Below are 24,419 nucleotides of genomic sequence, written 5' to 3' on the forward strand. Positions count from 1 at the left end.
GCCAAGATACTAACAGGGTTTAAAAAAGATCTAGATAATTTCATAGAGGATAGGTCCATCAATGGCTCTTAGCCAGAATGGGCAGGGATTGTGTCCCTAGCCTCTGTTTGCCAGAAGCTGGGAATGCGCAACGGGATGGATCACTTGATGATTACCTGTTCTGTTCATTCCCTCTGGGGCACCTGACATTGGCCACTGTCAGGAGACAGGATGGGCTAGATCAGGGGTTTTTAAACTGGGGGTCAGGATCCCTCAGGGGATCACGAGGTTATTACATGGAGTCGTGAGCTGTCAGCCTCCACCCCAAACCCCGCTTTGCATCCAGCATTTACAATGGTGTTAAATACATTAAAAAGTGTTTTTAATTTAGAAGGGGGGTTGCCCTTCGAGGCTTGCTATTTGAAAGGGGTCACCAGTAGAAAAGTTTGAGAACCACTGGGCTAGATAGACCTTTGATGTGACCCAGTATGGTCATTCTTATGACTAAAGAAGAACTATGGGCCCCATTTTACAGCTGCTCTTCTACAGCACTTTTCATCAGTAGAGCTCAGAGCGCTTCAATGGCAGTGAATATCATTAGCCCCATTTTACAGACGGAGAAACCGAGGTACGCATAGGTGACGTGACGTGCCCAAGATTACACAGGACGTCTGTGGCAGAGACCGGCACTGATCCCAAATTTGTGTGCCTGTGCAGTGCCTTATCCACAAAGCCATCTTTCTTTCAGGCTGGGAAACAACTGTGTTTTTCTCTGGTCCTTATGGAATTCCTACTTGGTTTTGTTTTTGTTATAATACAATAAACCCAAATCCTGCTTGCCTTCTTCACATGAGTAGCCCCTTGGAAGTCATATGAGAAAGGCAAGCGGGATTTGCTCCTACGGCATTTTCTATGAGGATTGGAACTTTTAAAATATCCTTTCAGAACATTACAATTCCGATTACTCTAGTAAAGGCGAAAATCCAGGCAGAGCAGCATTTAATGGATTGTTCTGATCAGAAAAAAATAGTGTTTGTAATGGACTGGAGGGGTTCATTCGAGAAGTGATTAGATTGCCTGGCTGGCTAACCTGTGCTTTCTATGGAGAACGGTGAATGTTCCATTCTTTCTCCACCAGTCTCTATGGAGACACAGCTATGGGCAAAAGAATTATGCTGAAAAGTAAATTAGCCCAGATATATTCACTCTTTTGATGGCAGAAATTCTCCCCATGAGTTGTATAGTCTAGTATGCTGAATGGCGTTTACGTCTTTTTTAAAAGCCTTCACTAATGTAAGCTCTAGTGATCCTTGTCCCTTCCACCTGGAGCCTAGTCCTGGCTGGCATTTGCCATCTGCTCTTTCTGGATATTGTACGCGTATCTCAGGGCAGCAGGCAGTTGTGTCTTTGTTGTAGTGGAGCCTAGCAAGACGAACTCATTCCCCATTGACATCTGTCTCAGCCAATCCCTCTTCACTTATAAAAGGCATCTTCAAACCATTTTCTGAAGGTATTTTGGCCCTGCCAGCAGCCCCCTCATTGATAGGTGTTTTATACACTGTTTTTCTGCAGTTGGGGAAAGACACTTTTGAAACTAAGTTCCTGGCTCAGGACAACACTTGAAGCATGTGTTTGACTTGAAGATGAAGTGCAGTCCTGAATAGGGGCCTAAATTACTAGGATTATATCTAGTCATAGCAGATAGAATCTCTTCATGTCAATCACTCCTAGGCACTTATATGGCCCTGCCACAGGTGGCTGGCCCCAGTAAATGAAGTCGCTCCAAAGCCCCGGTGCCAGAGCAGGTGCTCCCATTTGGCCAATTAAGAGGGTGGGACAGTATCTTTGGGCTATAAAGAATCAGGGAGTCCCACTCTGCCAAAGTAGGCTGCTTCAATCTGGAAAGGTAGGTATGAGCTGCTAGAGACCAGAGGACTGTGGCAGAGCCAAGAAGGAAGCTGAAAGTAGAGGAGCATGAAGAGAGGTTTGCTGGCCTGCCAGGGCCAGAGGGCTGAAGGTAAGAGGAACAGCAGCAGAGGGAGCTGCCTGCTAACTCTAAGCCAGGGGTCTCAAACTCAAATGACCATGAGGGCCGCATGAGGACTAGTGCATTGGCCCGAGGGCTGCATCACTGACACCCACTCCTTGCTGACCCTACCCCAGCCCCCACTCTACCCCTTCCATGAGGCCCTGCCCCTCCCTCTTCCCTAAGGCTGACTCCAGGCACCAAGCCTGGCAAGCAGGTGCTTGGGGCGGCCGCTCCAGAGAGGGGCGGCACGTCCAGGTATTTGGCGGCAATTCGGCGGACGGTCCCTCACTCCTGCTTGGAGCGAAGGACCTCCCGCTGAATTGCCGCTGCAGATTGTGATTGCGGCTTTCCCTTTTTTTTTTTTTTTTTTTTTTTTTTTTGCCTGCTTGGGGTGGCCAAAACCCTGGAGCCGGCCCTGCTCTTCCTGCCCCTTCCCTACCTCCATTTCAACCCCTTCAATCCCTGAAGTCCTCACCCCAACTCTGCCCCCTCCCTACCCCTAGGAGTGGTGCGGGGTGTGATGGGGGCTCAGGGCAGGGAGTTGGGGTGAAGGATGGGGTTGGGGTGCAGGGTATAGCAGGGGGCTGGGGGTGTGTGGAGTGTGGTGGGGGCTCCATACAGGGGGATGGGGTGCAGGAGGGGTGTGGCAGGGGCACCATACAGGGGGTTGGGGTGCAGGAGGGGTGAGGGGTGTGGTGGGGGCTCCGGACAGGGGGATGGGGTGCAGGAGGGGTGTGGCGGGGGCACCATACAGGGGGTTGGGGTGCAGGAGGGGTGAGGGGTGTGGTGGGGGCTCCGGACAGGGGGTGTTTGAGACCCCTGCTCTAAGCTGGAGAACCAGAGCCAAGGGTTGGAGCAAGTTGATGGCAATGAGGCAGTAGGTCTATTACCTGCTGATCTCTCCAAGGCTGGTGAGCTAGACCAAGAGGAACTGAGGGTGTGGGGTGAAGGATGCTCCCTTGGCAAGGATGCATCTAGCAGAGAGATTCTGGGATGAGTGGGATTATACTGTGGTTGGAGGGGCTAGTGTGGCTGTCCTGGTACAGGGAGAAGAGAGGGCTAACAGAGAATGTGTGTGTATGTGGTCAAAGGTGCTGGTGTGGTACATGGTGGGGGGGGTACTGAGGTATGAGAAGACTTGAGGGATGAGAGGACTACTTGTACTGGGGTGACAACTGGCCTATGTGTTTGGATTTATATTATGGATCATTGACACATTGTTTGAGTAATAAACTGCCCCCAAGAAGGGGTAGTACTGGGACAAGAGAGACTGAAGGGAAGTTTTATGGGTAACCTGAAGCGGGGAACTGAGGCAGTATGTCTATTGTGCCATGGCCTGCTACAGGATGGCACTTCAGGCAGGACCAGCCCCCATTCCTGTAATATCTGAGCACCTCTCACTCTTTAATGTAGTTACCCTCACAACACCCGTGTGAGGTCAGCAAGTGTTCTTATCTCTAATCTTACAGAGGGGGAGGGGAATGAGGTCAAGAGAGACAAATGACTTCTCCTAAGTAGCCCACAAAGGCTTTGGCAGAGCAGGCAATTGTAATACCATGACCAATGGACTAGACCATTCTGAAGGAAGATTTACAGTTCTGAGGTGTGGGTGAGGGGTTTAGAGAGTAGGTTGTGCTGGGGGTCAGTGGCACTCTATGTGAAAGAGTCAAATCTAATAAAAATCTCATGAATCAAACTATACATAGAATCTCTATGGATAGAAATTCCATGCTTGAATAACAAGAATATAGCAGTTGGAATATACTACCAACAACCTGACCAGGATGGTGATTGCGAAATGTCTTGGAGATTATTATTGCATTTTCTATTTGTAGAGCATCTCTAATGGGGGATTTCAACTATCTCCATATTGACTGGGTACTTGTCACCTCAGAACAGGATGCAAAGAAAGTTTCTTGACACCTTAAATGACTGCTTCTTGGAGCACTAGTCCTGGAACCCCCAAGCAGAGAGACAATTCTTGACTTGCTCCTAAGTGAAGCACAGGATCTGGTCCAAGAAGCGACTATAGCTGAACTACTGGGTAACAGTGAACCAAATGTAATTGAATTTAACATCTTTGGGATGTGGGAAGACACCAAACACGCCCATCACATTTAACTTAAGGAAGGGGAACGTCACAAAAATGAGGAAGCTAGTTAATGGAAATTAAAAGGTGCAGTCACAAAAATGAAATGCCTGCAAGCTGCATGAAAACTCTTTAAAAGACCACAATACAGGCTCAAACTCCTAACCCAAATTAAAACACATAAGAGGACCAAAAAGTGCCACTGTGGCTAAATAAGAAAGTAAAAGAAGCAGAGACAAAAAGCCATGCTTTAAAATTTGGAAGTCAAATTCTACTAAGGATAATAAAAAAGCATGAATTCTGGCAAATGTAAAAGTATAATTAGGCAGACCAAAAATCATTTGAAGAGCAACTAGCCAAAGACTAACAAAATAGTTAAGTACATCAGAAGCAGGAAGTCTGCCAAACAATCAGTAGGGCCACTGGACAAATGAGGTGCTAAAGGAACACTCAGGGAACATAAGACTATAGCAGAGAAGCTAAATTAGGGTTACTATATGTTTGGGTTTTCCCAGACACTGCCTCTTTTTTGACCTTCTGTCTGGGTGGATTTTTCAAATAACAGGCAACGTCTGGAATTTTTGCACAGCAGTCATTGCAGCTCAGAAAGATCCCTGACTGGTCCCTTCTTGTATCCACAACTGATTGGTCCATTCCCCTGCAGCCACCGCTGCCAGACCCCAGCTCCCAGCCCTAAGGAGGGGGATCCCGCAGGGAGATGCTGACTGATAGCTGGTGCTGCATCCTGGGCTTGCTCCAGCCTCCCTGCCACCATGACAGGGAGCAATACTACCCCCCCTCTAGTCCCCCCCAGGTATCCCTTCCAGTACACACACCCCAATTGAACCCCCTTCCTCTCCAGCTTCCCCCTGCCCCATCCCCACAGTCAGTGTCCTCTTTTGGGGAACATCAAATATGATAACCCTAAGTTAAATTAATTCTTCATCAGTCTTCACTGCAGAGGGTGTGAGGGAGATTCGAGCTAGTGTTTTTAGGTGACAAATCTGAGGAGCTGTCCTAGATTCAGATGTAAATAGAGGAGGTTTTGGAACAAATTGATAAATTAAACAGTAATATGCCACCAGGATCAGATGAGATTCACCCAAGAGTTCTGAAAGAACTCAACTATGAAATTGCAGAACTACTAACTGTGGTATGTATCCTGTCACTTAAATCAACTTCCATACTAGAGGATAGCTAATGTGACACCAATTTTTAAGTCTCCAGAGGCAATTCTGGCAATTACAGGCTGGTAAGCCTAACTTGAGTATGGGGCAAATTGGTTGGAACTATAGTAAAGAACAGAATTATTAAACACACAGATGAACACCATTTGTTGGGGAAGAGTCAACATGGTTTTTGTAAAGGAAAATCATGTCTCACCAATTTATTGGAATTCTGAGGGGGTCAACTAATGTGGACAAGGGTGATTCAAGTGGATATAGTGTACATGGACTTTCAGAAAGCCTTTGACAAGGACCCTCACAAAAGGCTCTTAAAGAAAGCAGTCATGGAATAAGATAGAAGGTCCTCTTGTGGAACAGTAGCTGGTTAAAAGACAGGAAACAAAGGGTAGGAATAAATTGTCAGCTCTCAGAATGAGGAGAGAGAAATAGTGGTGTCCTCCAGGAATCTGTACTGGGACTAGTGGTGTTCAACATATTCATAAATTATCTTGGAAAAGGGGGTAAATAAGCAGCAGAACTTGCTGCTGATACAAAATTACTCCAAATAGTAAGCCCAAATCTGATTGCAAAGAATTACAACAGGATCTCCCAACATGGGAGACTAGATGACAAAAAGACAGATGAAGTTAATTGTTAAATACAAAGTAATGCACATTGGAAAACATAATCCCAACTATATATTCAAAAAGATAGGGTCTAAATTAGCTGTTACTACTCAAAGACCTTGCAGTAACGGTGAATAGTTCTCCAAAAACATCTGCCCCATGTGCAGCAGCAGTCCCAAAAAAAAAAACCCCCAACCAAAACCAACAGAATATTATGAAAGGGATAAATACTAAGAAAATATCAAATGCCACTGTATAAACATGGTACACCCACATCTTGAATACTGTGTGCCGTTCTGGTCTCCCCATCTCAAAAAAGATGTACTAGAATTGGAAAAGGTACAGAGAAGGGCAACAAAAATGATTAAGGGTATGGAACAGCTTCTGTGGAGAGATGAACAGTCCCAGTCTTTTTTAATCTCGGAAAACAGATTAAGGGGAGATATGATAGCGCTAGAAGATCATGACTGCTGTTGAGAAAGTGAATAAGGAAGTGTTTACTCCATCACATTACACAAGAACTGAGGATCACCCCATGAAACTTCTTCATACAATACAGTCAACCTGAGGAACTCCTTGTCAGGGGATGTTGTCAAGGCCAAAAGTATAACTGTGTTTAATAATAATAATTTAAAAAAAAACCCTCAAGTTCATGGAGGATTGGTCCATCAATGGTTATTAGTTAAAATGGCTGGGGATGCAGCCCCATTCTCCAGTTGTCCCTAGTCTCTGACTGGCAGAGATTGGGAGTGGATGACTGGGTATGGATCACTGGTGATTGCCTGTTCCATTCATTCCTTCTGGGGCACCTGGCATTGGCTAAGCGGACCATTGGTCTGACCCAGTATGGTTATTCTTGTGCACTGAAAAGTATCTTTTAAATGTATAAATTAGTGCAAGAGGAGACCTGTATAAACATAATCATCACTTTGTACAAATGTTTGATGTACACGTCTACAGAAATAGTTTGTTTAAATACAAGCAAAAGTCTAATCCTCCAAACTCAAACATGCTAGTCACATGAATAAATGCTTCTCACATAAGGCTGGCTGCTCTTCTTGCTGTTGTCTTATTTCTAAATGACCATTTCTCAAGCCATTTTGCTGTTAGTGCTAAGAAAGTTAATGTAGAGGGGCTTCCCCCCTGCCCCCCCCCCCCCCTTCATGGCTCCTCTTACTAAAAATGAGTGTACAGTGCCTAGACTAGTTACAAAGGAAATAAGTTAAGATTGAAGAATTTACCTTCCTCTCAAATGAAGGAGTTGTTCAACTAAACTTCTATAAACTGGGGTTAATCTGATGTGAGTGTCCACAAGCAACATTGCACCTATTTAACTAAACTGGTTTAATGTTACATGTGTGTAGTAAACAAGCCCCTAGAGCATTGCCTTATGTGGCACAAAGGCAATTGAATGAGGTGGAGAAGTTTGAAAACAGAGACACTATCTCCAGACAGTAGAATGGAGGGGACTGAGATAAAGGTATGATCTACACAAGAAAGCTGCAAGGATACGAATTAAGAAGTGAATTTAAACCAATATAGATAAACGGGTACAGAGCCCTGTGTGGACACTTACTGCTAATCTAAAATAAGTCATTTTTTGGTTTAACAGGTTTCACTAAAACAAAATGTCCTCTCAGCCTTTTGCACCAATTTAATTATGTCAGTGAATGCAGGGTTAGACCCAGAGTCTGTCACTGTATGACCCAGGGACCTCTTTGTGCCAACTGTCAGAGGGAACAGAGGTACCTAAGAGTTGCAGGGATCCCTGGGTCTAGGATCTACGTACTAGTTTGCCAAAGAATGTCATGTAAGGTTGCCAATGGAAAACCTGTGCCCAGTGGATAAGGGGCTGGGTGCTGGAGGGACACTCAGAGGCCTTAGGTGTTGGAGAATTATTGCTAGCCAGCTTGAGAAACAGCAAAGCCCATGGGCTGAGAGGGGAGTGCTTTGTTGCTTGTGGCTGGGAGAGCCAGGGAACTGGCCCCCAACAGGCAGACAAGGTTCCCTCTCACTAAGGGCAGGTGGTAGCAAGGTGCCCTACAACCCTGGGTGTCCCTGGGAAGCATGTCCCTGTGCTAGCTGAGGGAAAAAAACACACAATTCTTGCTGAGAGGCCCATATTTCAGTCTAGGAGTGCATAGATCCAAGGTGGCCTGCCTGCTCTTTCATGGCTCTATTCAAATCCTATTCCAAAGAAATTGTACATATTGTAAATAAAGTTGATTAGGATAATCTCTCTTGTTACTATCCATTCATCACTCTCTCCAAAAGCAAATAGTCCACTCTTTCTCAGAGTCCAGACTTCCCTGATCACTCTGACTTGCACCTACCATGCGGAAACAAACGTAGGCAGTCTCAATAGGCTAGAAAATGAAGGCTTTTGTTTCATATGCCTGTTCTATCAAACCCATGTGCTCTATGCCTACTGAGGCTGTAATAAGAAAATATGATTTGGTAAATATTTAAATTTGATAGCTTTATGGCCAGGCGTGTGTTTTCAGTTGTGAAATTCTGTATACAAATATTCCCTGTCAACAATATCATGTAGTGTCGCTTTAATATCCAGCTGGTGGTGTGAAAAGCACCTAAAATAAGGTTAACTGTTGCAATGGAGTTAGCACTATTTTTAAAGTCTATGGGCCAGACGTTGCCATTAGTTACATTCCTGTAACTATATTGACATGAATGGGTTTTCCTGGGTCAAACTGAGGGTGGAACTTGGTCCTTGACCTCTTCCTTCCCTCATATCAAGCCTTTCATTAATGGCCTGATCCTGTGTGACCAGTGGAGTCCATGGGAACTGTTGGTGCTTAGCAGATTGCACCATTGGTCCTTGGCTGCCTTAAAACGAACTGGGTAGAGATCTCACAAGGACTGAATATGGTGTTCTTAGTGCTCTCTAACTGATGGACTGTCATTCTCCAACAGACCTCAGCAAGTCACCATTAGTCTATCCCAAAAGCACTTCAAGTCTTCTTTAACTGTATGTCTTAAAGATGATCCACTTAGCTAAGACAGTGGTTCTCAACCAGGGGTACATGTACCCCTAGAAGTATCATAGAATCATAGATTATAGGACTGGAAGGGACCTCGAGAGGTCATCGAGTCCAGTCCCCTGCCCGCATGGCAGGACCAAATACTGTCTAGACCATCCCTGATAGACATTTATCTAACCTACTCTTAAATATCTCCAGAGACGGAGATTCCACAACCTCCCTAGGCAATTTATTCCAGTGTTTAACCACCCTGACAGTTAGGAACTTTTTCCTAATGTCCAACCTAGACCTCCCTTGCTGCAGTTTAGACCCATTGTTTCTGGTTCTATCCTTAGAGGCTAAGGTGAACAAGTTCTCTCCCTCCTCCTCATGACACCCTTTTAGATACCTGTAAACTGCTATCATGTCCCCTCTCAGTCTTCTCTTTTCCAAACTAAACAAACCCAGTTCTTTCAGCCTTCCTTCATAGGTCATGTTCTCAAGACCTTCAAGTATGTAGAAGTCTTACAGCGGGTACATCAACTCATCTAGATATTTGCCTAGTTTTACAACAGGCTACATAAAAAGCACTAGCAAACTCAGTACAAACTAAAATTTCATATGGACAATGACTTGTTTATACTGCACTATATACTATACACTGAAATGTAAGTACAATATTTATATTCCAGTTGATTTATAATTCTATGGTAAGAGTAAACAATTTTTCAGTAATAGGGTGCTGGGACACTATTTTTATGTCTGATTTTGTAAGCAAGTAACTTTTAAGTGAGGTGAAACTTGGCATACACAAGACAAATGGGACTCCTGACAGGGGTACAGTAGTCTGGAAAGGTTGAGAGCCACTGAGCTAAGCCATTCACTGCTATAATCTACTGTTTACCATAGAAACGTAAGGCTGGAAGGGACTGCAAGGCTAAAATAAATAGCAAAGCCTAGATTCCATGGAACTATTTAAGGACCCAAGGCCAGAGAAATACCCAAACTAATACTAACAGAGAATCTTATGAGGCTGCTGAAAAAGATATAGGTGGGATCAAACACAAAGGCTTGAAAATAAAATGGCAGGAAATGAAGACCATGAGATCAAGAAAACTGGCTGGAATTCAATAACACCTGGGAAATCTACAATGGAACACAAGGATGTGCCTAAGCTACAGGTAGGAAAGATTCCTTCAGACAGGAGGAGAGAAACTGGGAAAGGTGCATAGGCCAACAGAGAAATGAGAGCAGTGAAGGAATAAAAACAAAGCATGCACTTTAAAAATCTCCAGTAACAATCAGGGCTCTTCAACTAAATGCACAGTGGACAAAAGATTAAAAAAAAAAAAACCCAATAGAGTGAATAGCAGGAAGTTAGGAAATAAGTTAGGACCAGAACTTCAGCTAGTTTAAACTGGTCTGACTCCACTGAAGTCAAGGCAGGGCATAGAGAAGTTGGGTTTAGTGTGTTTCTCAAATGCAGCCACCAGGGGCTTTTCTTGTGGCCACAGCCTCTTGGGCTGTGATTGGAAGGGGTGGGGACAGTGGTGAGCTGGAGTTGGTTTGCACCAGTTTGCAAGAACCGATTGTTAAATTTAGAAGCCGGTGTAGAACCAGTTCCTAAAGGGGCAGGTGGGTGAGTAAACTCCAGTCCATGGGCCACATCCAGCCCGCAGGACCATCCTGCCTGAGCTCCCAGCTGGGGAGGCTCCCCCCGCCCCTCCCCCAGCCGCCGAAGACCCAGTAGGGAACCAGTTCTTAGGATTTTGGGAGCTCATCACTGGGTGGGGAGGGCAAAGTAGGGCCTCCTGCCCCTCCCCCGTTGCTCCTGGATGCACTGCCTTGATGTTGGCTGCTGGGGCCACCATCAGGGGTTGGGCCCTGCACTGTCTGGAATCACCAGGGGCACAACGCTGTAGGAGCAGGCAGCCAATGAGTTCCCCACCTTCCCAGGGGTAGTGGGGGTCAGGCTTTGGGCTTTAGCTCGGGGGTGGCAGGGCAGCAGGTTCTGGCTGTGGGGCTTTGGGCTCCAGCCCCAGGCACCGGCTGTGTGGCAGCAGGCCCCAGAGTCCAGCCCATTGTCCTCGGGCTCCATCCTCTGGCCCTGTCCTCCAGCTGCAGGACTTTGGGCTCTAGCCACAGAGCTTCAGGCTCCAGCCCTCGCTGCCTCCCCACTCCCATCTCCTTGGCCCTTCCCCAGGGCTTAATATGTCCCAAGACTTACTGGGGCTGAGTCAGACTGCTGTAAAAAGTGATACTTGTATGCTTGTTGTTATCACTTTTCACAACCGACTTACTAGCTAGCAATAAATAAATTGCAATGATTTGGATATATATGTGAGTATTTATTTGGTTTTCCTAAAGCTAATTAAGTATTTTAGGAAAAAGTGAGAGCGGCCACCAGCCAGAGTGGGTGTCCGCACTCTAAGGCCACCAAAAAATTTGTCCCGAGAACCCCTGGTTTAGAACCTAAAGTTCTAGCTGCATATTCACCACACCTGGCAGAGATGGAACCTGGTATTGTGTAGTAAAAATAAACAAAAGCACCAACACCAATGTAACAAATTGACACATTTTCTAGATGGTTAATTCATGTACTAAAATCTCAAGGGCAGTGAAATGGCAAACAAGCTCCACTACTGAAAATAAAATCAAGACAAACCAGAAAACTCTAGAGCTGTAGTTTTAACAATTGTTCAGGAACTATTGGAAAGCATCCAAAGGCATGTGGTGGGAGCAGCCCTGTTTGCAATGGGTAGCAGTATGCATTAAGACAGGGGAGGTCCTCCTTAACCAGCCTGCTGAAGTACTCTGGAGATTACTGCTAAAATAGATGAGTGATACTTAATGACTGCTTAGATTTTCTAAAAGCATTTGATGAGGTTCCCCATTGAATATGGGGCCAAATCCAGCTCTCCTTGCTCAAGTCATTGGAGAAGGATTTGGCCCATCATGGTTAATGCAAAGAACCATAGAATAGATTAGTCATGGGTATCTTACAAATTGGAGAGCGGTTAGGAGTTAGTTCAGGACCTGTTACACTCATTGCTAAGCACAGTGCATTAGGTAGTCTGTAAATGAGGTGTGTGGATGTACTGCAAAGAGATCTCCAGACTTGCAGATGATACTAAAATTGTAGGCAGAACAAATAGTGAGAAATTGTACAATCAGATACAAATGCTTGTGCATTGATTAGGAGATCAGATGGCAAATGCAGTTTTTTGGTTGGTTGTTTGGTTTTTTTTGGGGGGGGACAGGGAGGTGTTCACAGGGGCGGCTCCAGGCACCAGCGCAGCAAGCGCGTACCTGGGGCGGCAAGCTGCATGGGGCGGCCTGTCAGTCGCTGTGAGGCATGCAAGCAGGAGGTCTGCCAGTCCTGCAGTTTTGGTGGCAACTCTGCGGCGAGCATGCCGAACGTGGGGGACCGGCAGATCACCCGCAGAAACGCCGCCAAATCCGCATGACCAGCAAGGTTGCCTGACTGCTGTGCTTGGGATGGCAAAAAACATAGAGCCGTCCCTGGGTGTTCACAAGTGCTCAGGGATGCTGAATGTATGAATAGTTGGACCAGAATTCTTTGCAGACTGCTGGGATTTGAAGGTTGTATATATTTGGAAAGGTGACTTTTTTTTTTTTTTTAAATGTGCAGTACATTCTTGAAGTGCACTAGGACCTTAAGATCACAGTAACTTTTGGTTGTTAATGTAGCATTTCTTCAGCAAGATAATTCCTGTCTGTGTAAAACAATCTGAGAGAGAGGAACAAATCTAGAGAACACCACTTTGAACAATCAACCAGAAAACTGATCAGGAGAAATTATTGGGTATTTAACACATTAAAACTTTGTTCTTGTATATATGGGAGATCTGAAGATATCAATGCAATTTTTAATGAATTAAGCCTCACCTTCAGTGCATGTGCAAAGCAGGTAGACTGTATTATCCCTATTTTACTGATGAGGAACCTGAGATATACAAACTGAAGACTCAGTACTAAAATTTTCAAAACAGACTTGGATTTTTTCAGTGTTCAGTTTCAGACCCCAGCTGTTTGAACGCCTACCACTCCAGTTAAGTCAGTGCTCAACCCTTTTGAATTCACCTCAGACCTTTTTGTGTCTAAAACAGAGGCCACTTCTTAAAATTTGGCCTAATTTGCTTTGCCTACAGCCACTCAAGAAGTAAGGCCAAGAATAGAGCCTCGATCTCCTGGATCTCGGACTCATGTCTCCACCAGAACATCTTGTAGTTCACAATGAAGACCTTGAATGTGACGTAGTAAAAGAGGCCAGGGCGTCATTGAAACCATCAGCACAAAAAGACAAACAAGATAACAGGTGTGCTTATCAGGGGCTAGAATGAAAAACAAAACAGATGATACTGTTATTACATAAGGCACTTAGATCCAACCAGCATACTGTGCAGTCACCATATCACAGACTATTGTTGCCTTGGTGAGGGGGCAATGTAAAGCAGCAAAGATGCAAAGAATTTTTTTTTTATGTAGAATGTTTCCTATCTTGTAGAACCATGTGCCAAACTACAAGGAGTACGGTTGGATTAGAGCTCATATCCAGTATATAGAAAGCCACAGTTTGTCACCCAGGCTTTCTCCTCTGCTTCCATGAGCAGAGGTGATTCTGTCTGTGGGATGGTAGATGGGGAGAGGTGTGTGTGGCATGCTCCTGCTTTACCCCAAACCTCAGACAAGCTCCTTCATGGAGATCCCTGTGTTGCAGGTGGGAGGAGGTACAAAAGGAAAGCAGGATGTCCTCTGCCAGATAGTTTCCCCTTTGGGCAAGTGAGTCTGCAGTATGGTGTTCCCAGTCACAATCTTGAAGCTCTTCTGCACTGTTAAGGGCAGTTTCAGGTGCAGTCACCATTAGAGGAGTCCCTGGCATCATAGCTCCTGCACGTTCCTTGCTTGGTAAAGCCAAAGCAGTGCTGAAAGGGGCTGTCCTTCTGGTGTAGATGTGGCCATCTGAGTACAACCACCCAGTGTAGGTAAGCATACTAGATCATCAGGTCTGATTCTCACTATATTAAATCCTCTTTGAGCCATTCTGTCAGTGTAATGGGACCTTAAAATAGGTACCTGCATGTATGCCCATAAACACAGATCTCAGGAATCCCAGACCACTGCCTTAACCATAAGACCACTTCTGGTCATCAGAGGGGAAACTGCTTTAACCTCAGTATCTCACGGCATTATAAAAGTCAGTTTCTTCCAAGTGAATCTTATGATGTCCAGCATAGTTTCACAAGACGGCCCTACAAGTTGTGGCGCTCAAATGCTTTGTCTGTGAAAAGCTTCTACAAACAGCTTTACAAAGTCAAACAATTCCAGGAGAAAAATAGGCCCAGTTCTCTGGGATGAATTAGGAATAACTCCATTGAGAAGTGGAATTAAGTGGTTTAAAACCACTGTGAGTGGAAGAATCAGGCCCAGTATCTGCAGATTCCTTGGGTCAAATTCTGCCCATGCTTGCATACAGCTAACCCTATTGGTTCCCTCATTTCAACTGAGGGCAGAATTTGCCCTTTGTCTGAGCTGCATGTAATATATTCTGTTTATAAATGTATGTGTAAACCTAGAGTGTGTCAACCCTCCATTCCCTAAGCATACTGTAGGGAACACTTCCAAAATGTAAGGACCCTTTGCATGCCACTAGCAAATTTACAGCCTATTTAGTAGCAACCATACAGCTTAATCCCATAGCTTTCTACACAGTAATGATATACATATTTGGACAGAACAAAGGGTTTCAGCAGATCATGCTCTTTCATGTACCTTACATGGCATGCTTTGTATGAAATATCACAACCATATATGAATGAGTATGGGAGTTAGTGTCACATCCACCCAATAGGGATTGCTTAACTCTGACTCAACAAGACACCTGATGCTTGACTCCATGTTTGAGCCAGGATTTTTCCAGGCATATAACGGAGTATAAAATAAGGACTGTGGCCTCATTAGTCCACCTCTCTCTTCCCCTATCTACTCTGAGGGCAACAAGAATGTTTGGAAGAAAAGACTTTGAACTGGGAAGATTGGGCCCAGGCTGAGGAGGGAATGCAGCTTGCGCAATAAGAATTGTAAACTGCCTGGAACATCTAGCAGGGTGAGAAACTGTTTAATTTAAATTGTGCTTAGTCTGAGTTTACCTCTTCTTTCTTATGTAACCAATTCTAACCTCTGTGCCTAACACTTATAATCACTTAAATCTATCTGTCTGTAGTTAATAAACAATGATTTATCCTTACCAATGAGTCTGTCTAAAGTGCTTGGGGAATCTGCTCAGATTACAAACGCTGGTGCATGTCTGCTCACCTTTGACGAAGTGGTGAACGAATTAATGAGCTTGCATTGTTCAAGAGAAGGTTGTGAGCAGTGTAAGAGGGTACGTTTCTGGGGTGCAAAGCTGGGGGGATTTGCTGGTGTTTCCCTGTGTATGGTTCATGAGTGGCTTAGACCATTCATGCAATTTAGCTGGGTGTGTCCCTGCATGTTGTTGACTGAGTGATCACAGCACCTGGAAGAGTTTGCTGCTTGACACTAACAACGCATCATGGGAGACAGCCCAGGTGGGAGAGTTAAGGGGGCACAGTGGTCCCACAGTTCGAGGTTGTACCCTGGGGATCTGTCAATTTATCAGGTAGTATCTATGGAACTCTCAAAGTTTAGAATATTGTCACCCCAACTCTCCAGGTGGCTTGTATCCTCACTGAATGCTGTGCCTCCAGAAGGAGCCCATGTGGTTATTTACTGCAGGACTGACTGACCCCCACATGGCCAAAGCATAAAGCTATGGGATTGAATCGCCCTGATGCCAAACTCCACTTCATCTCCTCAATCCTAGATAGGCCCCTAGTAGCCTGAACTTTGACATTTGGATCTTTGCAAGACATCAATTACTGTACTGCACTTCAGCAGCCCATTTCCAGCATCCCCAAACCCCAGCCTATGTAAACGGGAGCCTTTCAGCAGCAGGTAAATGAGAAAGCACAAGAGATGCACTCGCCTTTTGGAAAGGTAAGAATTTAAAAATACACTTCCTTTAAATGAGGGTGCATTGATTAGATGCTGCTCTCAGTCATGTGACGCTAAAGGGATTGCACTGAATTCAAAAGACATTGGGGACCAATTCACCAGTGCCTTGCCTCTTGTGTAGTCACTTACCCCTGAGCCATGTGGCCTGGAAAACTGACTTGCTGGTGTTTTACAGTCAGCTTGCACAGGTATCAGTAACTATCAGTGCACGACAATGGAGAATCAAGCTTCAGTAGAGTTAATCTGGATTTAAACTGGGGTTCCTGAGAACAGAAGCTGTCCCTATGTAAAACAAATGAATGATCCCTTTCTCTTCCTGAAGGAGCAGAGGCCACGGCCACCCAGAGGATTCAGGGGGCCTGGGGCAAAGCAGGGGAGCTGCGGCACTTGTACTCACCCAGCGGCGGTCCAAGTCTTTGGCATTTTGGCGGCGGAGGGCCCTTCAGTCACTCCGTGTCTCTGGCAGCACTGAAGGACCTGCCACTGAAGACCCAGACCACCGCCGGGCCAGGGCTCACGGGGCCCCTGCAAGGCCCGGAGCCTGGGGCAAATTGCCCCACTTGCCATTCCTCCTTCTCCTCCCCCCGGCGGCCCTGGCAGAGGCACAGACTTTGGAATAAATAAAACTAGCTACAACTGCTCTTCCTCCTACACATTGTGCTCACTTCCAAAACAGCAAAGGATGCTTCGCTTCATTTCTCTCTAGCAGACAAAACAGATGTCTAGCCTGTGGGGTGTCTACTGCATTCCAGCAGAGCTGGAGTATGGGAACATGGCTGCAGCCAAGAGGAAGTAGATGTTGCCTGAGAATGTGGCCTTAATTGGAATATGTCAGAGAAAGGTATTGCAGCCAGGGAACTGTTAAAGTTAAAGGCTTGCAGAAGCAGATCAAAGCAGCAGAGCTCCTATATTATACAGGAGAAGAGCCATGCCGCATTGGCTCCACTGGGAGCTCCTGGCTTGGTAGGAGCTCTGGAAGACAGGCACCTAAGTTCTGGTGGAGTATAACTCTGCACCAGTGTGGCTCTGCAAGGACAGCACCTCCTCCAGAAATCTCATTGCCTTTTTTTTGGCTTCCTCACCGCCAAGACCCATTGCTGTCAATTTCTGCAGCATGAACAGGAATTTATGTAGCTGCTTTGCAAAACTGGAGAATTATGCTGTCCCATAGCTCAGATGGTGGAAAGACAAAATGCAGTTCCTGGCTTGCCTCGCCTGTGATCTAATGTGCATTTCTCAGTAACAAATCTTTCCTTATGTTGCTCTCAGCTTAGTTTTGCTCTTTGTCCAGCCCCATGAATCAGAAGGTAAAGATGGAATGATTATGTCAGCTCATCTTTAGAACATAAGAACAGCTGTACTGGGTCAGACCAAAGGTCCATCAAGCCCAGCATCCTGTCTTCTGACAGTGGCTAATGCCAGCTGCCCCAGAGGGAATGAACAGAACAGGTAACCATCAAGTAATCCACCCCCTGTTGCCCATTCCCAGCTTCTGGCAAACAGAGGCTAAGGATACCATCCCTGCCCATCCTGGCTAATAGCAATTGATGGACCTATCCTCCATTAACTTTAGTTCTCTCTTTTTTTTTTTTTTTGAACCCTGTCATAATATTAGCCTTCACAACATTTTCTGGCAAAGAGTTCCACATACTGACTGCGTTGTGTGAAAAAAATACTTCCTTTTGTTTGTTTTAAACCTACTGCCTATTAATTTCATTTGGTAACCCCTAGTTCTTGTGTTATGAGAAGGAGTAAATAACACTTCCTTATTTACTTTCTCCACACCAGTCATGATTGTATAGACTTCAATCATATCCCTCTTATTTGTCTCTTTTCCAAGCTGAAAAGTCCTAGTCTTATTATTCTCTCCTCATACGGAAGCCATTCCATACCCTAATCATTTTTGTTGCCCTTTTCTGAACCTTTTCCAATTCCAATAAATCTCTTTTTGAGATGGGGCAATCACATCTGCACACAATATTCAAGAGTACAGAAGAGTCCTGATGGCCTCTTTGTTTGATCACACCTGTTCTCAGTGTCTGTCATATTTAGCCAATGTAATAATCAACACTTAATTACCCAGGTACTGTCATCTGAGTGGGTCACCTGAGAACCTGAATAGCAGAAAACTTTTCCTTTCATTTAGGCTGGGATAACTGCTTCAGTTTCCACTTGTGTAATTGTCTAATGAATATAGAAGAAATAAGTTGGAGTGACTCAGTATATTTCAAGGAACTAAAAGTTGATCTGTGTGTAAGGCGTCAACTTTGTCATATTTCTTCAAGGTAACCAAATCCCCAAGCAGCTGGACATTTAAAAAACAGAGCAAAAAGATTCAGAATCCAGTAAAACTGGGATGCTGTCAGGTATTGTAGTATACAGGAGGAATTGGATAGTGTCCCCATAAATAGCTTGAGCTCTCCCTGCCTTCCATTGCGGAAGCCAGCAGAACCTAACAGTGTACATGTGTAGTTAGGCCTTGTATGTTTCTATATCGTAAGTAAACATAGTTATCTGAAACATATATGTCTGTGGTTTCCTCATTCTTAATGTCGTATAGGGAGCGCAGGCACAATGGGTATTGACAGACTCCATGCTATTTGGCCTCATACCGTGTTTGTATACTTTGTATAACAGATGCTACACAAAACAAAGTTCTCCTGTACAAAGAAAAGCTCTGTGGATACTCCTGGCTGAAAAAAGCAGGTAAGGAATTGGTGCATAGAAGAGATGTCAAGAACTGAGATGCAATTCCAGGATCCAGTTCAAAATCACTTTTCTTGGGTGTGTTTTCTTTTTGGGGGTGTTTAAGACTCACTTTGGTCCATGAAGAGTTTTTTATCTTGCAGATCTCTTCTTTGGGCGAAATCCACTCTCGTGCAGAGGCAGCATGAGGCCGACATGCCTTGCTTAAGTCCCAGGGGCAGTACTCTGTGGCGCTTGAACAGCCCTAGCACTAGCTCTCTGCCTGGGGGTGAATTTCACCCTCTAGTCTTTATTTACTAGGCTAACGGTAACTTTCCCTCTGTCCTTACACAGAGTTTATTTTGCCATGGCTGGTGTGACAGCCATCTCTCTGCAGCACATACCTTAGGAATATAAGAATGGCCATACTGGATCAGACCAATGGTCCAGCCAGCTCAGTATCCTGTCTTCTGACAGTGGCCAGTGCCAGATGCTTCAAAAGGAATGAACAGAACAGGACAATCAAGTGATCCATCCTCTGTAGTCCAGTCCTAGCATCTGGCAGTCAGAGGCTAAGGGACACCTAGAGCAAGGGTAGTCAATAGGCAAACCACATACCAAATCCAGAGCAACAGACACTTTTGAATGGACCACACAATCTTTTTATCATTCTTGTGGTGGTGGTGTGAAAAAATGTTTCTCTATAGTCAGGAACAGGACCAAGAAATTTTGGACCTTGATGAAAAATAGACTATCCCTGATCTAGAAAATGGGGTTGCATCTGTGATCATCTTGGCTAATAGCCATTGATGGACATATCTGAAGTTAAATCCTTCCTCTCTTCTACATCATCACTCTACTTTGTTTCTCTCTCCCTCTGCCATTATTTCTTAGTAATTATTATATCGACCTGATTTCTCTGAAGTATTTGGGGGGAAACAGTTTGTTTGAACATGTATGGCCTTGTATGAAAGCAGCTGTTGTAGTCTCAAAACAGGCAGCTAGCTGCCCAACAGTTATGCAATTACCAGGTACTGTCATCTGAGTGGGTCATGTGTGACCCAGAATAGCAGAAAACTTTTCCTTTCATTTAGGCTGTGATAATTGCTTCAGTTTCCTCTTGTGTAATTGTCTCACAAATATGAGAAGAAATAAGATGAAAGGCATAATATGTATTGTGTGCTTTGTGCAGGACTCTGGATGTTCTGCATTATTTTCAACAAACTGAGACTAAACTAAATTATCCCCTCCTATCCACTAGAAATTCAGGCTAGAAAAATGAAGGAATTTAACCTCTGATATGACTGGTTTGGCTTTTAAAAATTACAGATGCTCTTTGTGAAAAGGGAAAAAAGCCAAAGTGATAATACTTCACAGCACGTGTTCGTAAAACTGCTGTATTAGAACTGATATGGTCTAACAATCACAAGACCTACCCTTGGAACAAATTTCCTTCTATTGGCTTGTAGACTTTAAAGGCAAACAAGGGTATTCATTGGAATGTACAGTCTCTGAATGATCTCTGCTCCCCAATTATGCATTTTAACCCATTCCTTACTGAGTTCAGTGGAGTTAGACCAGGGCTGAACTGAGCCCACTAACAATTCAAACACTTACAGTAGGGCATGCATGGTGCTGAGTACCTTCAACTCAAAGTGATGTCAGTGGGCAAGTGCTGACAATAGTGAGCACCAGTGACTCCCACTATGGAAACCCCATTCACTTGCACCTTTCAAAATGTGCCCTAACAGGACTGGTGGGTGTTCATCGCCTTGCACAATATAATCCAAATCAAAGGGAGTCTGGCAGGCGTCTAGGGCTGAGCTGTGTAATCTGCTAATGAGCATAATCGGGCAGAAAGGTGGGGGTCAGCAGTTAATTATGGCATCTGTCACGGTATGAATCTGACCAGTGTCAGTAGGAATGAAAAGTTGCCATCAGTATTTGGTGGCCAGTGTGAAAAACATCTTCATCCAATTCCCCGGGGAGCGGTGTCCATGTCACAAGTGATGGTCCATGGGCCACTTGTATAACTGTTGGGCAGCTGCCTGTTTTGTGACTGCAACAGCTGCTCCAGTTCCAGGGCTGTCAGACTGACATGTTTCCACCACTAATCTCACGTTTTCTTTTTTTATGACCCTGAAAAAGGAAAATAAGTGCTGATGACAAATACAGCTCTTGATTTAAAAGGGCTCTAAAGTTAAACCTAAAGGTTTGGCGCAAAATAAGTTCTCTGTGGCTCAACTCTACAGCTTTAAATCTCCTACTCCAGTACCTGCCTAGAGTTAAACAGGCCAAACAGCTGTATCTCCCCTCTTTCTGGTTCTTAATAAATGCAGGTGGTGCCCTCAAGTTCCATGCACAGAGGGGACCCCCCCCCCCCTACGTGGTTCTCACATACTGGAAAGGGCTGAGTGTCAGCCAGCTCCACTTCACCAGCCTCTTCTTTCTCTTCTTCTTCCGCCCCCCGAGGTCTCTCCACAGAGTTAGAATCTACCTGAGGATAGGGGCCCCAGACTGGGTGATCTGTGTTACATGGGGATGAGACCGACAATGAGGTTGACAGAGGATGCACATCCTCCCTTCTTTGTCCCCAAGGAGATTCCCCAGAAAAGATAATACAGCCTAACCTACATTACCTTTCCCCTGGGGCCTTCTCCACAGCCAGGATCTTGGAGCAGCTGCACAGGTTTTACTGCCCAGTGTAGCAATCTTGGCTAACTGCTTTCCTGCAGTCACTTTCTAAATATTTTCATTTCCACTGTGTGTATTTTGACATGCTGCTTCATAAAACAAATAAGTCTACTGTATATTCAAAGTTTGGTTACATTATTCTTATTGGCTTGACATCCTGCCCATGATCTCTATCAATGCTATGTAAATAACTTCTTAAAATATTTTAAACACATTGTGACCGAAGTTTGTCATCTAGCCCATAGGTTTCTCTGGCCATATTGTATGTGACCTGTATTATGGTGGTCTCCTTCTGAGCAGTGCTATATTTGAGTATATAGTGAGACATGAAAACGGAGCTTAACATTTTGGTGTATAGGGATCACACTTCTTAAGACTTGTTAACTTTCAAGTGCGGACTTGAATTCCAGGAGTCAGAGAATTGAAAGCCCAATAGCTATTCTGGAATAACTCAATGTGTAGACAAGCTCTTAGCTTATTACAAAGAAGCCCTAAAGTAGTTCATTCCCAACGAAAACCGAAGTGCATACTCGCTTTGGGCCAGAGGCTCAGCTGGTGTAAATCAGCATCCTTTCGTTTAAACCAAAGGAGCTATGCTGCCCTACACCAGCTGAGCCTCTGCCCCATACTAGCTTCTCTATTGAACGTCCTTTGTTTAGTAATAGTCTCATGTGCTTAATAAGCTTGTGAGTGATGTGTATATCCAAGGGGGATGTATGTATAGCACAAATGCATAATTTGGGAATGAAAAATGTATTTGGTTAGTTGGCATGTCACCGCTAAATAGAGGATTATTCCTCTACTGCTGGTAAATTCTGAGAATGTAGCCTAGGCACTGCTGTTCTAGTCAGGAGCGGCGCCAGGGTTTTTGCCACCCTAGGCAGCAGCTCCTCCTGTGAGCATTCAGCGGCGAGGGGTCCTTCCGCTCTGCGTCTTCGGGGCACTTTGGCAGCGGGTCCCAGAGCGAGTGAAGGACCCCCCACACACACACCACCGAATTTCCACCGAGGACAGCAAAATGCTGCTGCCCCAGGCGACCGCCTAGGGTCGCCTAGTAGAAGCACTGGCCCTGGTTCTAGTTGGCCTCCTTACACCTTCCTGTCCTGCACAGCCACTTGAGGCCCAAGCAGACTCTTCCCTCAAAATGTTTAAAATTCAGTTAGAGGGACAAGCTGGGTGAGGTAACATCTGTTATTGGACCCACTTCTGTTGGTGGAGGGGACAAACTTTTGAGCAAGATATTGGTTACCTTCCCCAGACCTGAGGAAGAGCTGAGTGTCAAAGCTGAATACAAGGTGGGACAGATTGTTAGGCATCAGGGGTTCACACATGCTGAAGTGTGCAATTAAGGGTTAGCAGGTGGTAGGCGGTGTTAAAAATTGTGGCTTTTATGGCTCATTACAAATGTCTTAATGTATTTCCTCTGTTCAGGGTTAAATAATGTTTTTTTTCTGTTTATAAATGCAAGTATCATTATTGATCCCCAAGTGCCTTTAAATAGATATGCAAACTATACGTAAGGGGATTGCTACAGCCACCTCTGAGGCAAAACACAGCAGTTGCATTTTCAACACCACACAGTTTGTTAGGAAGTGAAGAAAAAATGTAATAATGCACTTAGTCCTTTTAAGTTTGGAGTGTGTGAGTTCATGTTAATGTAATGTGCTGTAGCTGACCTGATTTGTACCAGCTGCCTTTCCCCATGAGCAAATTCTGTCCTCTGATATGTGCATGCAACTTCCATTTAAGTCAGTGCACATTCAAAGCAGAAGGAAGAAGTTGCCTCCATGTTAAAGTAATTTACAGTATCCTCAATTATCCTATTTGCGTATTTGATATTTTACTTATTACAATGTATTAATTTGTCTCTAATGAAGACAATGATAAAAGGGCAGCGGGGTTTCTATTTGTTTTTTTTAGCTGGTGATGCAAAAGCTTTCTTTCCATAAGCTGCCAGTGATGCATCATCAGGGAAGGTTTCAGACAGAGTTCTTAAGGACTACACAATTAAAAGGGAGACTTAGCACTCTTGTACTACAGAAGGAAACAGCCTGCCCATGTATCTCCTGAATCAATTGAAGAGCTCACTCTCATCAGTACTACTCATTCACTTTAACTTTCATGCACAATCAAATGCAGGAAGTCAACAAATGAGAAGGATGAGACTACTTGAATTAACAATGGACATTGTGTGAGGAAACACAAACCAGGGGCTTATTTATGAGAGATTCCCTTCATCTAAGACAGTTTTTAAACATTCTGTCCTTGGAGGTGTGAGAGACCTTAATAAATGATGATATTGCTGCAAAGACACTGGAGCAGGAGAGATGTCGTGTGGAAATCCTGAGAGGTTGCAAGAAAGTATTATATGTAGCTACGTTTCAGAGTCTGAAAACTGTAGTGCACAAGGAGGTACAGGAAGAGATTGTAAAGCAATTGTGAGATGCAGGTGTAACTGATGTGCCTAATAGGGGGAGATCTCGTTAAGAGACCCATTGGGGGGAAATAGGAGTGAGTTGTGTCTGGGTCATTGTTGCTAGGCAGATTTAGCACTCCACATCCAGAAGCTTCTGGAATTGGGTGTGGTAGTTTTGGTATGCTCCACTAGGTTCCCTGTTGCTGGGGTCTTTTGGGAACTCTGAGTTTCTTTTCATTGGGTTTCTGTGGGGATTGAACTGTTCAGATTTTAATTTGTTTGTTTTATGTTTATGTATAATTGTGAAGATGTCATCTGTGGATTATAAAATAGCCATTTTATGCTGTAAAAATTTGATTATTTCTTTATCATAAGATTTTATAAAGTTTTATTTAATTAAATTCATTTCTTTAGTTCCTTTTGGGATTCGAATGTCAGGAGGTTGACCCTGTGCAATCCCTGCTGAAAATCTTTAGAGACTGAACTCTGGGTCTCCAGCTACTTTCTATGGGAGTTGGGGGTTTTAGGCATTGAAAGAGCAATGAGGTGAACTCTAGCCCACCCAAAGGTTACACAGGTACAGGTGTTCTAAGCTAATAAGCCTGAAAAGAAGGTTCAGGCTGGTGACTAAATGTGAGAATATCATATAAGAACAGCCATACTGGGTCAGACCAAAGGTCCATCTAGCCCAGTATCCTGTC

General features: G+C 44.5%; 1 long non-coding RNA gene across 1 annotated transcript; it reads left to right on the forward strand.

Annotated features, from left to right (window-relative positions):
• Positions 1–1,565: 1,565 nt before the first annotated feature.
• Positions 1,566–24,047, forward strand: LOC135983225 (uncharacterized). The gene is made up of 3 exons (XR_010600818.1): positions 1,566–1,996; positions 18,561–18,629; positions 23,223–24,047. It is a non-coding gene; the product is annotated as an uncharacterized LOC135983225 (long non-coding RNA).
• The last annotated feature ends 372 nt before the right edge of the window (positions 24,048–24,419 follow it).

The sequence above is a fragment of the Chrysemys picta genome, chromosome 1 (genome assembly GCF_011386835.1).
Source record: "Chrysemys picta bellii isolate R12L10 chromosome 1, ASM1138683v2, whole genome shotgun sequence".
NCBI lineage: Eukaryota > Metazoa > Chordata > Testudines > Emydidae > Chrysemys > Chrysemys picta.